The sequence below is a fragment of the Podarcis muralis genome, chromosome 10 (genome assembly GCF_964188315.1).
Source record: "Podarcis muralis chromosome 10, rPodMur119.hap1.1, whole genome shotgun sequence".
Classification (NCBI taxonomy): domain Eukaryota; kingdom Metazoa; phylum Chordata; class Lepidosauria; order Squamata; family Lacertidae; genus Podarcis; species Podarcis muralis.
The window spans coordinates 51,686,015-51,701,353 of record NC_135664.1 but is presented as its reverse complement, the minus strand read 5'-3'; positions in this window follow the sequence as shown (position 1 = coordinate 51,701,353).

Below are 15,339 nucleotides of genomic sequence, written 5' to 3'. Positions count from 1 at the left end.
CTCTTCACAGGAGGTGAAAGGAAAAAAGAAAGAGGGGGAGGGAATCAAATTGATTCTAAGCCAAAGGCCAGGCGGCACAGCTTTGTCTTACAGGCCCTGCGGAAAGAAATCAGATCCCACAGGGCCCTGGTCTCATGAGACAGAGCATTCCACCAGGCCGGAGCCAGTGTTGAAAAGGCCCTGGCTCTGGTTGAGGCTAATCTAACTTCCTTAGGGCCCGGGACCACTAGGGTGTTGCTAACACAGTGAATTTCATGAATTTGCAGCCACAACTAGTTTTATGCTGAAGCCTCTTCAGCCAAACAGGCTTCATTCACCCCATCACACCGTTCTCCAGAGATCATCTTGACACTCCCATCCCAATGTTTCTTTTAAAGAAATGTCTTTAAATTACTACAATCACGACTGTCTAAATTGCTTGATGGGATAATTCATGGTTCCAGTCATTGGACTGTACCCAAAACTAGTTCTACAGACCCATGGAAGTTAATGGACTTTGGTCTATTAAGGTCAGTGGATCTGCTGTGAATTGAACTTTGATGGATACAACCTATTGTGTTTGTTCTTCACCCAACCACATATAGTATTGTTTGTATCTTTATTTAGGAATAAGTTGGTAAAAAAATTAAGTTGATGAAGTGATTGCTGTCCAATAGCTGTTGCTTTGCATGGTTTGAGCACCAATAAGTCATTATCTATTCTATGGGCTGGTTTTATACCAAGTAGCCACCATGCAGTCATCATTGGGAGTATGCAGCCTGCTATGGCAGTCGTGTGCAGTTGTCATTTGTGTGGATCGGTGCCACGTTGTGGGGAGTTTACATGGCGTTTAAGGACCTGGGATAGTTCAGTCAGTACAGCATGGGACTTTTAATCTCAGGTTTGTGGGTTCAAACCCCTCACTTGGCAAAAGATTCTGACATTGCAAGGGGTTGGACTAGGTGACTCTCATGGTTTTTTGCAGCTATGATTCTATGCTTAGCCATGATTTCCAGGGCAGACTGAAAAGAGGCCCCTGTACCAATTTTACCAATCCATGGTGAATCCATCACGTTCCTCCATCAGACCTATTCACAGTAGCCAACTAATAGTACAGTCTCTGGGCCTTTATTGGCCAACATATTTCCCTTTGCACTTCTTACCCCAGCTCCATCAGATCTAATATTGTAGATGATGACTGTATAATTCTTCCTGCCTCAGGGGCAAAGGGCATGGAGAAAGTGAGTTAAGTTGTTGGTAGTTCTGCATTAAGATTCTCCAACATACTTGAGGTTTTCCTGTTCTAAAGCTCTCTTGTTTTTAAACAAGTCTACAGGTGGGGTAACATGAATACAAGCTTTCCTCTTGTAAAGAGCTTATAGGAATTGCTCTAAAATGTCACAGTTTGGAGGGGAACAGAGATCTTGCACAAATCGTCTGTTGAAAAGGGAGTAGAAAGGAAGCAAGGGAAATGAAATCAGCCTCTGCTTCTTGATACCGGTCTCCTTGGTATTCTTTGCAAAACAAGTGTGAACTCAAGGGATCCTATTATAACAAGTGTATAAATTGTGTGTCTGATGTAAGAGCACATCTGTATTCTTATACGCAACTCTATATATGTTGCACGATTCTGTGATTTGCATGGTGCAGATGCTTTGTGCAGAATTCACAAGCTTTGGCAACCTTTAAAAAAACTTTTTAGCATTTGATGCTAGAATGAAAGTTTAAGTATACAAAAGTGGGCTAAAAAACTGAAGCTGGAGGGCAGTAGCTTCCAGTGGTCAAGGCATATACCTTCACTGTCTCCTGCAGCTCTGTGCTGCTTCCCTTGACAGTCAGATAAGAAATGTGTGTGTGTCAGAACAATGCTCCTTTTTCTTCAGCGGGAACAGAGAAAAAGAGATAGCAAAACTATTCTAGAAGGTGATGAACCTGCCTCAATTCCCCAATACTGCATGGACATCATTATTACGATGTTATGCAATCACATCAACACAGGCATCATTGTTTTTCCCTCAGTTTTTCAACAACTGTGGATATTGATTTTTTAAAATTTAAAAAAAAAATTTAAAAACATTTTTTAAAAAAACAACTGGGCAGGATTCACTATCAAATCCTGTCAACAAGAGGCCTGCACAATGGCTTCTGCTTATACCATGGGGATTTCCCCTAAAACTGGCTCTGGGTGAATCAGGAGAACACCAGAACAATCTTGCTTGAAGGAAATGTTTGTAATGGTGCAATGCTGAATTCTATCCTTTATATTAATAATGCAAAGAAGCTGCCATTTTAAAAACCACATTTTAATGTGAGGCCATTTTTCTTTTTCTTTTTTACTTAATATGGATTTTGTATATGTAGACCTGCCAAAAGTTTTTAATGAGTTCTATTTTAATCACTACCCAATTGTCATTTTTTAAATTAATGGCTATGAGCTACCTCGCTAAAATAGTAAATACCCACAATGGTTTTAATGTACGACATTCCCTCCCCCCCCCCCCTTCCAGTAGAGCAAACATTACCATATTAATCCACCTCTTGCATCTTATTCAGAAAGAGCAAAGTAAACTGTAGTGTATGCAGAATTCTAAATGAGAATTCCATCAGATTCTCTTAGCACAAAACAGCTAATGAAATCCTGGACTTTAATAAGACAGGCTGTAAAAAGACTGTTCTACTGCTCAAACTGTGGAAAAGCAGACTTTACAAATCTTTGATGAATAAAAAGTTAAACAAGCCAAGGTGCAAGACTGAGTCTTTTCTAATGCACATGTGAAAGATACACATTTTTATTTTATTACATTACATGTGCATACCACTCTTCATCCAAAGATCACAGGGCAGTTCACAACATAAAAATACAAAATACACATTAAAACAAAAACAAACCAATAGCACCCCCCCCAGCACATTTTAAAATGCATAGAATGTTAATCAGCCAAAGGCCTGGTTATAGAGAAACATTTTCACCTGGTGCCTAAAGATGTATAATGATGGCGCCAGGTGAGCCTCTCTGGAGAGAGCATCCCACAAATGAGCAGGTATGTCAGCATCTCCCTAGAATCTGTTAATGGAAAATACCGTATTTTTCCATGTATAAGACTAGGGTGTTTTTTTTACAAAAAAAAATAGGTTTAAAATAGGGGCTCGTCTTATACACAGGTAGTGCTGAGGGGTGTTTTCTTAATTTGGAGCCCCCCAAAATAGGGGGCATCTTATACATGAGGGTGTCTTATACACGGAAAAATACAGTAATTGCTAATATTTGCTTTGGGATTTTTAGAAAAAGAAACTGATTTCTGCCAGCCAGGTATGCAGCCTTTGGATCAGCAAGTTCTGAAATTAATTTGACTTTTACATCACACTGTTACATCACACAGAAACCACTGTGATAGAAAGGCATGTCTATCAAAATTCACAGCCGCCAAAAGAAGACCCTCCAAGCGCCCCTAATTTCCAGGGATGTCCATGATTTAGAGAAGCCGTCCCGGTTTCTGATTTGATCCCAGAATGTGTCACTTTTCATTAGGAAGTCCCTATTTTCATTGGAGAAATGTTGGAGGGTATGGAATTATCTGACCCCTAAGCCGTCTGAAGGCAATCCTGTATAGGGAAGTGGTTTTTTTAATGCTTTTTTATGTTTTTATATATGTTGGAAGCTGCCCAGAGTGGCTGAGGCAACCCAATTAGATGTGGAGTATAAATAGTAAAATTATCAGTATGGAATGAGACATCCCTATTTTCATCGGAGAAACATTGGAGGGTATGTAAAAGTAAAGGAGCAGAACAGACCAACTGATCTCAAGTTTAGGTTCTCCTTATAACATAGAAAAATCATTGAAGCACCATTCTATGGAAGAAACATTAACTTGATTAAAAGCAGACAGATTAAAATGTATTCCTCTACTAATTTAAAAGGCAAAAGTATGATAGTTTGTCTTAATTTAAAATCTGCTAGAAAAGCATGGTTGTCGAATAATGATTTCAACGGTTCCATATGATAACTGCAACAGGTTGTAAAATTAACAGGCTATGCCCTACGTAGTACTTCAGCATTCATGCCCATGAATTTGTAGGTGTGTCCTCTAAGATGTATCCAGTCCCATCACAGATAGATGTGCCAACCATATAATACTTACCTGAGAGTAAACTGCACTAAATAAAGTTTCTGAATAAATATGTGTGGGATCATACTGTTATCTTCTAATGCTGGAGTCCCCCCAGTACACCCAGACAAACACCCTTCCCTGCACCTGTCTAATAATAATAATAATAATAATAATAATAATAATAATAATAGTAAGAGTTATTGACATCTTGCTGTTGTTTGGGAGGATTTTGTGTGATTTGGAGGTGTTCCCTGCTTTTTTGCCTGTTTTAATTTATTTGGGGGGGGGGGAGATTCTGAACATTATCCATTTTTTTGTCTATGACATTAATTATTATTGTTTGAAAAATTCATCCTTCCTTCTTCCCAGAGAAGCCCAGAGGAACACAAACAACAAAGCGACAATTTTAAAACAATGCAATTTTAAAAAAATAAACATTTCAAAACATTGGGTGGCATTCAACTAAGCTTTATGCAGAGCCAGGCCTATTTATATTAATAAATCTAACTCATTCATTTCAGTGCTCTGAGTAATAGTTAGTTGAAGACCACTCATGAATAATATCTGTAAACATCTGCCTATCCAAACAGCTAATAATTTAAAGATTGCCCAGAACAATATCTGTCTCTCCTGTTGGATGAAGAGGAATGCTTTTAAATTCCGCCTCTAGGTTTATAATGAGGAAAGCAGATGTGCCTCAGGGAGATTATTCCACAAATTGGGAGCTACCATCAAGAAGGCCTTGTCATGGGTCAGCACCACCAACTTCTCTGCCAATGGAAGGGCAAAGGTATTTGGTGGTGCCCATGACAGTTTGTTAGATTTTGAAAATCTAACCGCCAAAAGATTGGGAATTGTTTGAGAGAGCATGGGGTGAGAGAGTGCTGAAAATGGAAGAATTGCAGCACCGTTAACTTGCACTTACAAACATTTTAACAAACCATTCCTAAAAGGCCAAACCAGAGATAATTTACCAACAACAACTTCTAGAAATGTCAACCGTAAATAAGGACAGTTGGGATGAATGCTTTCCTTCCAGATTTCTAGACCTCTTTAAGGGCAATTAGTACTTTCTTTTACAAAACACAAATGCTGTTCTTTTATTTATTGTTATTGAGCTGTCTTTAACTCCCAACTGGAGAAGAAAGGTTTGCTCATTCCAAATTGCTATATGCATGCATTATACAAGATGGAATTGGTGAGAACAGAGCCAAACAAACCCACATCTTCCTGGGCACACATCACACTGTTGTGTGTTTTGTACAAATTAGCATATTATGAAGCCTGATTGTTGCTTTCTCTTTTTTATTCTTCAGAGAACTAATATCTGACAAGCTTTTCTCAAGCTCTGAACTCTTCCGCACTTTTGCTTGATTACGGCCAAGTGACCCATATTTTAAAAAGCGTTTACAAAAAAATTAATAGCTCTTGCTTTTGTTCTCCTGGCTTTCCCAGTGAAAAGCTAAAATGTTTTTAAATTGTCACTTTTTGACGGAGGTAATGGCTGTAATATATTTAGTCTCTTTCTCCTTCTTGTGCTTAGAATGACTATGCTAATAAAGGGCACAGCTGTAGATTCTTTATGGCTTGCTTTTGTGGGGGGGGGGGTGATGGAGGACATGGGGGGGGGGGGGAGAGAGAGAAACCTCAAGCCCAGAATGACTGTGTGTGTGTCAACAAATGCAGCTGGGAAAGAGAAAAAGAAGCCCCTTGCAGGCCTCTGCAACTTAAAGTCCAAGATAAATGATGTTCCCATTTAAAAAAAAAGAAAAAGAAAATGGAGGTTGGAATTCAATAAAAGGGAGGCTGAAAAAAAGGAGAGAATTGCCTAAAACTAAAGCCTTTCTCCCTGTCCAGACAGCTTACAAGAGAAATGAGCAAAACTGAGCACAAAAAGAGGGGAGAAGCTCGGAAAAAGGGAAAACAAAGACTTATCTTGCAAAATATATTGCACTACCAAATTATCTGGAGGGCATTATCCCTTGTGGCTAGCGAGAATACAGTTAGATGGGAATGCAGTAGCCAACTTTTAGAACCTTATCTGCTGGCTAGGCGAGGAATAGATTTTAATTTTTGGTCAACAAAAGCCAGTATTTCTGTGCACTATGAAATATGGTTTATTGCAACTGTAAAAGTGAGCTATGGAGTCAGTTCAAACATGTATTGAAGAGTTTCTGAAAATATGCAGCGCAAACATGGTTTTGCTTGGTGCCAGTTGGGGACTAATCCAGATTATACATTTAAAGCACACCCAACACACATTTATTTCCCCCTAAGAATCCTGAGAACTGTAGCTTAAGGAAGCTGAGAATTGTAGCTCTCTGGGGAGAAAACTGATGTTGATCTGCCCATAGTGGGCATGAGGGAACTTAAAACTGAATTTGAGTTTTAAAATGAATTATTTGAAATGCCTATTTTGGGGAAACACTTTCCACTAGACTCACCTTTTGGAAATCACTATTTATATCTACCAGGTTCTAGCGCTTTGAATTGGGCCCAGAACCTAATCAGCAACCAGTACAGTTGTGACAGAATTGGTGTTATAGGCTTGCCCCAGTGAGCCACCTGGCTGCTGAATTCTGCACCAGTTTAAGTTTCCAAACCATCTTCAGAGTCTTGCCAGGGGAAAAGGTGAGGTTAATAATAATAATAATAATAATAATAATAATAATAATAATAGGCAGTCCCATGTATAATGAGGTGTAATAATTTAATCTAGCTGATGGACTTTCGGAGCTAGCCGACCTGACAGGAAGAGTCCGCGACCAGAAGGAGGAGGAGTACCAGGAGGAATGGATGAAATTTAAAGACTATTTGGTTAAATATGTAAAGATAACTTAATTGGAAAAAACTTGCAAACACCAGATTGTCTTAGGATTTAAATATGTGATGTTAGAGAATAATACGTTTAAAGTTAAAATGAAAAGAAAGAAAGATGTTAAGTGATTAAGTTAATTTTATGAGAAAATTGGTTTTGGAAAACTGTTACAATGATATACATTGAAATTAATCCAAAGGGATTAGAGGAAGTCACTTAACAATGTTACTAAGATTGGATTAAGTGCAGTTAAGATTTATGTTTGTTTGTTGAAAAATTTTGGAAAATCAATTAAAAAAATTGAAAAAATAATAATAATCTAATCTAGAGTTTACCAGAGCATAGACAACAGAAGTTAGGCTGTCTCTGCCCAGTTAGGGGTGCAGCTGGACCACCAGTTGAAGCTGATGGAAGGCATTCCCTGCCACTGAGGCCACCTGAGCCTCATGAGACAGCAATGGATCCAGGAGTACCCCAAGCTACGTACCTGCTCCTTCAGAGGGAGTGTAACCTTATCAAGAGCAGGTCACCTCCCATCCATTCATTTTAGGGAACCACCCACTAACAGTTTCTCACTCTTACCTGGATTGAGCTTCCCCCCCAGATTGATATTTCTTTTGTGAAATGGTTAATTTCTCCACAAGCACGATGCCTCATACTTGCGAAATCCAGTCTTCCAAAATATTTGCATTTTAAAATTTCCAATTTGTTGCAATCGCTAATCCAGCTGCAGTTAATAAAAGGAGGATGAGGTCGTTCTTGGTTATGTTCTTAATCTGAAGAGTGAAATAATATGGCAGAGCTAATTCTGCCAGCAGTGATTGTCCCATCATTTGATTGTATGTAAATTGATAAATATTGATGTCGATATCGACCCTGTGTGGGTCTGTAATATATACATTTGTACACCAAGCAAGCAATTTACATACTCGGTTTCATTTCAACAGGTTAGGCCAACAACTGCTCACAAGACGCAGTGTATCTGATATCGGTGCCTTGTTCTTATTCATGCTTCCGCCTTCTTTGCGAAATCTTCTTGGTTTTGTTTTGTTTAAACCCCCAGGGGAGACTGTTTTTTAAGAAGCTACTCAGGCTGACTCTCCCCCATTTTCATTTTGAAAGGTCAGGCTGAGAGTTGGCAGTTGTATAGGAGCCTGTCCTCTGTAAAGAAAGTCTTAACTAGCCAGGCAGGGACTTAACCCAGCCATCTAAAAACTAACATTGTCACTAGGATATGGAGAAACCATGGTGAAGAACTAGCAACACCCCGGCCACGGCAGAGTGAGCGGTCGGCATCTGCTTGGCGGGCCTTTATCGTGTCGTGTTGTTTGTACGATTCAAAACGCGCAAGACGATTGTTGAGATGATGTAGACAAATTGACTCAAATTAGTTTAGCATGGGCCAAGCAAAGTTTAAACGCGCTGAGTCCAGACACATAGCAACAAGTCCTCTGCACTTTTGGAAGGGGGTGTATTGGAATTGCTAATTTAAGAGAGAGAGAGAAGATCGTTGGGAATGCAATGAGGGCTGCTGCTTTTTGCTTTTTTAATACAATAATAATTACAGTGGAGTTTTCGTTTAAAATATTATCCATCTTACAGCTTTATCTCTAGCAGTAAATTAATTTGTAGGAGTACTTATGTGCTTGAACAGTTTTATCTCGGGAGTGTTATTTGATGGCAAACAAATTCACAAAGAACTACTCCCACCAAAAAAAAACCCAAAAAAAGATTAAAAGGATTTTGAGGGGTTTTTTTGTTCTTTGCTTTCAATCAAACTTTCCCAAATCCTGCAGCATAATACTTTAGTGCCCTATGCCATCCATGGACCACCAGGGGTGAGCATCTTATAGTATTTACAGTAATCTAATTACACCAGGTCTTCAATTCACAGCCTGCTTTGGTATACAGGCTTTCAACTTCCAGTCAGGGTTTCAATTTTTTAATCTTTTAAAATAACAGGGTAACAGACAGAAGGGGAGTGAATTGGAAAAAGAATGGACACAGTCCTGCAGAAGTTAGTTGTGACTAATCCAATTCCATTGCTTTCATGACTAATGTTTATTGAATTGTGCCTAATATGTGAATATATTACCGCTTTTCTATTTAAAAAAATGGCACGTTTTTTTATTAATGTTGCTTGGCCCTTAGATATATGGACATTTATTAACTTCTAAGAAGATACTCCACAGGTAAGAAAAAGTGAGAAATGTGTCCTCCTGAAATCAATGGGACTTAGATAAGCTTTGGCTGGATCTTTCCCAAACTGTCCAATGGAAAAAGCCATGTTGGCACTTCTAATTATCTGTCTGCATGGCTACAGCAGGAGAACACAATGTTGAAGTATTCTGATTGAATTAAAGAGTACAATTTTATTTTCTGTATTAACTTCTAGGAAAGCTTCAGTATTCAAACTTGTTACTGATACCTACTTATTTTTTATTTCCTTTATATATAGGTTGGGAGAGATGAATGGAAGCCATGAATGGAAAATTGACCCCCAATTTTCACCAATTCCTCCTTCCTGCTGCAGCCCCCCATGCCACATTCTACACCTTTCCAGAGGTTCCCCCAATCCAATTGAATAGTTTTTCAGGGTGCAATGAAGGCAGGAAAACCCTACCATGCAAGTGGAGTTTAATTTGCACATGTTTGGGTCCATTCCTTAGAGCTTGACCCAAACAAAGCTGTATGTGTTGCAGTCCAAGCCTATTCACATTTACCCAGAAGTAAATTTAACAAGACTAATACCCAAGGAATATAACTGTAGCATTAGTGCCACATAAAACCATTGAAGTAAAATATGCAGATACACCATTTACCTAAGTCTCTTGAATAAGACTATCTTCCTCTAGATTGCACACAGTGTTCCAAACTACAAATTCAACACCCAACAACAGCATCAAAAACCTAATGGGGGCACCTGGCATGCAATAAACATGCCAGATTTATGGTTTTATATGTGGTTTATATGTGGTCCTCTATGCACCCAGAGCCATATCTGCATGTATATTTCCAGTGAACGCACACACAGATGTACTTTGGATATATATGTGTATATACAGTAGGGAACATACAAGGAAGATTTCCCCATCCCATCTACCTGAAATACTTAACTAGATATGCCAGTGATTGAATTTGGGATCTTCTGTATTCAAAACATGCGTTTTATGTGTTTATTTTAGCAAGATTTATATATCGCTTTGTCTCCAAAAACGTCATAAGTGGTTTACATAACAGTATTTTAGAGCAGAAATAAAAACAGACTTCTTCAATATAGCTTCAAGTAGTGGCACCAATGTGTGCTTCTCTTTCCCTCTCTCTTCTGCTTACCTTCATCTCAGCAAATTCACTTTGAGCCGCTGTAATTGGGCATGAAGTTTTGCGTATTGGAGGGAAGAACTGTAGAGACCTTGTCAGCTCCAGAAGAGAGCCCCGCTCCTTATGAAATAGTTTGCTGGCATTGTTTCTGTCCCCTCTGCTGACAAGTGACCTACTGCGTCAACTATGCTGGAAGAGGCCTGTGTGGACATAGGAGGTCTTTCTGTTTAGGTATTGAGATTTACCACCTGCCAAAGGGGTCCAGCAGACGAAGGGCAAGGAGCCCAAAGGAAAAATAGACAAGATCTGGAACAAACATGAAGGCATTGTTCCAGCTCCATCTATACAAACTTTGATCAAAGATACCCTTACTTTTATTGTAGATTGTAAAAAACAAAAGCCAATCCTTCAAGAAGGTACAAAAACTACCTAATGGATGTGCCATTACTGCCATCTAGCTGTACGAGGAAATGCTTCTTCCTTGAAGATAGTGTATTTATTGGGTTTTTAGCTATTCTAACCTGTCTCTCCAAATGAGCCCAAGGAGGCTTACAATAAATGAAACTAGTGTCATCTGAGACCACAAACCAGCAAACTAATGCAGCACAGAATGAAAAACCGAAACAGCAACAGCAGCAAAATCCAAAAACAAGAGAACTCCCAAAGATAGATTCTTCATTCCTCATAAGCCCACGACAGGAGAGCTTAGCATGCCCTTCTAAAACCGAAAAGGAAGCGCACTGATGGGCCTCCTTTCAAAATTTTGTGAGATGGCACTATTGCTAAGCTATTTTATATCAGGTCAAACTATCCATTTAGCCCAGTTTCGTCTACTCTGGCTGAGAGTCCGGATACAGCATCCGTGAGCCACATTGTTTAATTATTCTTTCCCCCTTACTAATCCCACCTATCTTCCAAGGAACATGAGGTGGCATACATTGTTCTGTCTCTCCACACCCGTTTAAATCTCGCAACTGCCCCATTTTGAAGGTTAGGCTGAGAGATGGCCACTCGATGGTCAAATGGGGATTTGAGCCTAGGTTTCCTGGACTGACGCTCTAACTGCTACGCCACATTGACACCCAGGTGCATCTTAGATGCTCACTGGCAAGGCATAAGGGAGGCAGCCATGCCATATTGCTCAGCCTCTGGTAATATAACGATGTGGTTCCCTTGGGATCCATTTTTACATTCTTCTCGCTCAATTAAGGATAATCGCATCCACTGGAATTGTGCAAGAAGAGGAAGACGCTAAATCTGGTCAATCTCCACTGAAAGCTATGCAGGTAATTTTGTCTTGCTCTGTGCTAAAGGAATTTCACTGAGCCCAGGACCCATGAAGAACGTGGGGCTCAACAAACCCTTCACCCACCCACAAACTATGAATGCACATTTCTATCTTTTAATTACTGTTATTAATCCAAAGCAACTATATGATTTAAATTCAAGTACATTGCTTTAAATATTTTGTGGATTGGCCTTATTGGATCTGTTTTTGTATTATTAGTATTGTTAACTCATTTGACTTATTTTTAACTTGTTTTAAAAGCAGTTGCTTAGCTGGACAGAACACACTGCTCCAAGGAAATGCTGTTACAAGAGCTCCACCTGCTGTCATTTTAAAAACATTGATTCTCAGCAAACACATTAACAAAAGTGATGCTGGCAGATTCTTTCTAATTTGGGCTGGAGACAGACCAATAACATGTTTTCAGGGAGTTGAAGGGTGATATGATAAAGGCATTATGGTTTGTGCACTCACTTTTCACTCTTCAAACAGGTGTTGTATAGTTTTTGTAGTGTTCTGATAACTCAAGGTTCTTGTCAAGTGCAAGAAAACGCAGATGAGCCAGAAAGAACAAGAAAGCAAAACAGTCCAGTTCAAGGCACCAATTTACTTATTTTCCCCTGGCTGACTGCTGAACAAAAAATGAGGCATGTGGACGGATGCCTAGGTATTGGCAATGCTCTCCTTGCTGGGATAGCAGGGCATAATGAGACATATGCTATCTTCTATGAGGCTAGCTATGAGGCTCGGAGGAGGGTCTCCAGAGCGGAGCAACTGTTCTGGTTGTCAGAACCAATGGCTGCTAAAGTGCAGAGAGACTTTTGGGAATGTGATGCTTCAATATGAAGGAATCTGAAAAGTGTTATGGGCTTTGAAGACGCTCGAACTCAGGATGACACGGAGAAATGTGCTAAGAGGAAGGCACTCTTGGCAAACCCTCACCATGATCAATTCCCACCCAGAAACCTATGTCCCCACTATGGAAGGATGTGTAGATCCAGAATTGGCCTCCACAGTCACTTACGGACTCACTGTTAAACTGTGTTCATGGAAGACAATCTTACTCGGCTACAAGTGATCACCAAAGAAGAAGAAGTCTGTCTGAAATATCTTGCATCTGGTAAGTAAACAGCTTTGCTTTCTTTGTGCTTGCCTTTCGAATGGGACAATTTGAGGTTGGGATCATCTTGCTCTTCTAAAATAAAATCCATTGCATACTTATAATTTTTGCAGTACAGAGGGGGGATTGTGGTTCCGGCCTGTCATTCAAGGGACCAAAAATAGAATCACTGTATCCTTTAATTTTACTAGAATAGATGTGTTGATTCTGTTAGCATCTAAACTTCCTGCACTGAGAGCAGCAATGTGCTGAGAATTTGGCACTGAAAAATCTGTTAGCCAAGATTTGGCTTTTAGTTAACTGATGATGAATCCATTAATTGCACATATGAATAAAATTCTATGATGATGCATCCAGAATCCTCTTTCCCACAGTGGCCAACCAGACACCTCCATGAAGTCCACAAGCAGGTCATGAATGAAGGCAAGGCCTCCATTGTTTACCTTCCCCCCACTGTATGCTTCACCAGCTATTGCCTAAGAGAGATTTACTGCTTTTCACTCAGAGTAATGTATGCTGTTTTGCTGCATTTTTGTACTTTTACAGTACTATTTTTTTCCTGCTCAGTTTTTTTTTAAGTAATCTGCCAATCTTTAGAGCTGTTTTTGTTTTGTTCCTTACTTTGGGTTGTGTCCAACACTGTAAACCACTTTATATACACTGCTTAGAAACACTCATGATGAAGCAGTATATACGGTAAGTGCCTTAAATAATATAAACAAACACTAAAGGGGCAAAGTTCCATTTGTGTAATGGGGCTTTCCCTTCCTCCCCGTCCCCAAGCATTCCTAAAATCAGCTCCAGATGATCCTCCAGCCCTCTGGGGCAGATTTTGAGGGTACACAGGAGGCTGTAGGGGGTGGGGGGAATTCAAGCAGAAGTGCGGGATACAATCATTTTTTCTGCTGCATCAAGTTTTTTTAGGCAAAAGTGACTAGCAACAATTTGGAAAGAAACAATTGGATTTTGATTAAAACAATGCACTGAGTCAAAGAAGAAATAATGAAATACAAAAATGGAACAGCATAAAAAGTTATGAATATTAAGAGACAGGGTCTGAAGTGTTCAGTTACTCAGACCAAAGGCCCAAAGGAAAAATATGTTTAATTATGCCTCAGAATGCCAAACAAGAGGCCTCAAGGAAAAGTGCTAAAATCACAACGAAAATATATCTGTCCCGCACTTTCACTTTAATGGAGTGTTGTTGTTGTTGTCATCCACCTGTCTCACTTCCAGGGGTGAAGTCAAACTGCTGTGTTAGTAGAACCGAAGTGACCTCCCCAGGGCACAAGCCTCAGCAGTGTGTATGGGAGGTCCTGGGCTGCCCAGACAACAAGGAAAGCAGAGCAATATGTTTGGCACCAGCTTGGCTGCAGGAGTTGCCAGAAGGTGTACAAGGCACCATCCAATAGTTGTAGGGACTCCACTCCGGATTTGTGTAGGGTGTACTCCTTAGCCTTTTCTTCTCCCAGAGATATCTCACAAGACAGCAGAGGCTTAGGATCACAGTTTTCCTTCTCCTAGATGGTCTACCTTCTCAGGTTGACAAGCCTCATTTGCCCCTCGCTTTCCGCTACAGCACATGTAGAAACCACCTTCTTGACAATATTTGGTCTTGTCCACTCAATCTACCAGAGCCTGTCTTCACATGCAGGGGAAATCCCTAACACTGAGGGTTTGAGACCCATCGACCATGGGCATAGCCAGCATTTTTGTTGGGGGGCAGGACCGACGTGATTGGTCAGTTAGTTAAGTATTTCTATTGTTTTACTTGATCTAGGGTGGCAGCTGCCCCCCTGCCCCCCGGCTATGCCCATGCCATTGGCTAACCTCACCTGGTTTAGCCAGCCAGTAAAAGCTGTTCCCAAGGTGTGGCTGCTGTTACATGCTGACAACTTCTAGGAACCCCAGGAGGACAAGCTACCCCAGAAGGAGCATGACACACCAGAGATACTAACACCCCATATACCTACTCTGACTAGCAGTGGCTTTTCAGGATCACAGGCAGAGAACAGGCTTTCCCATCACCTGCCCTCTGATCCTTTTAACAGGAGATGTCAGGAATTGAACTCAGGACCTTCTGTATGCAAAGTATGCCGCTGAGCTATGGTCCCCTGCAACCATGTAACGGGACAGCCTTCAACCATAGCTTTCCCCTGTTACCTAGCTCATATATGTTATTCTGATATCTGAGGACACATTATCAATTGACATGTCTCTTGCTTTCTAGAGAGGCTTGTGAATGAAAGTTATAGTTTAAAGATTATGGATTTTTTTCCTCCAGGGCCAGCAACATTTTTCTTTTGTGGTATCTGAATATGGCAAAGTGTACACCTGTCTACGCTGCCGTGTGCATGATGCAAAACATACAATTGCCATTTCATCAGTCCCTGAAATGAGTAATTGCTCATGCATCCTGGGAGAAAGAAATCAGCGGCTGCTGAGCACAAACAAGGCACCACAATAATTAGCCATTGGAAGCCTTGGACAGGCTGCCAACTCCGCTTCCGTTATTGGGACTTTGTGCACATATTGTTGTGGATTTTGGCATGGCTGCTGGAATTCCTGCGCTCATGACTCAGATAGGTTGTACCTGCACAGAAGCCATTGGGTCGAGCCAACCTTTTGGGATCTGACTACGCCTAGGGCATAGTCTCCTTATTTCCAAACCCAGCTGACAACTGCTGGCAAGAACCCCATGCAT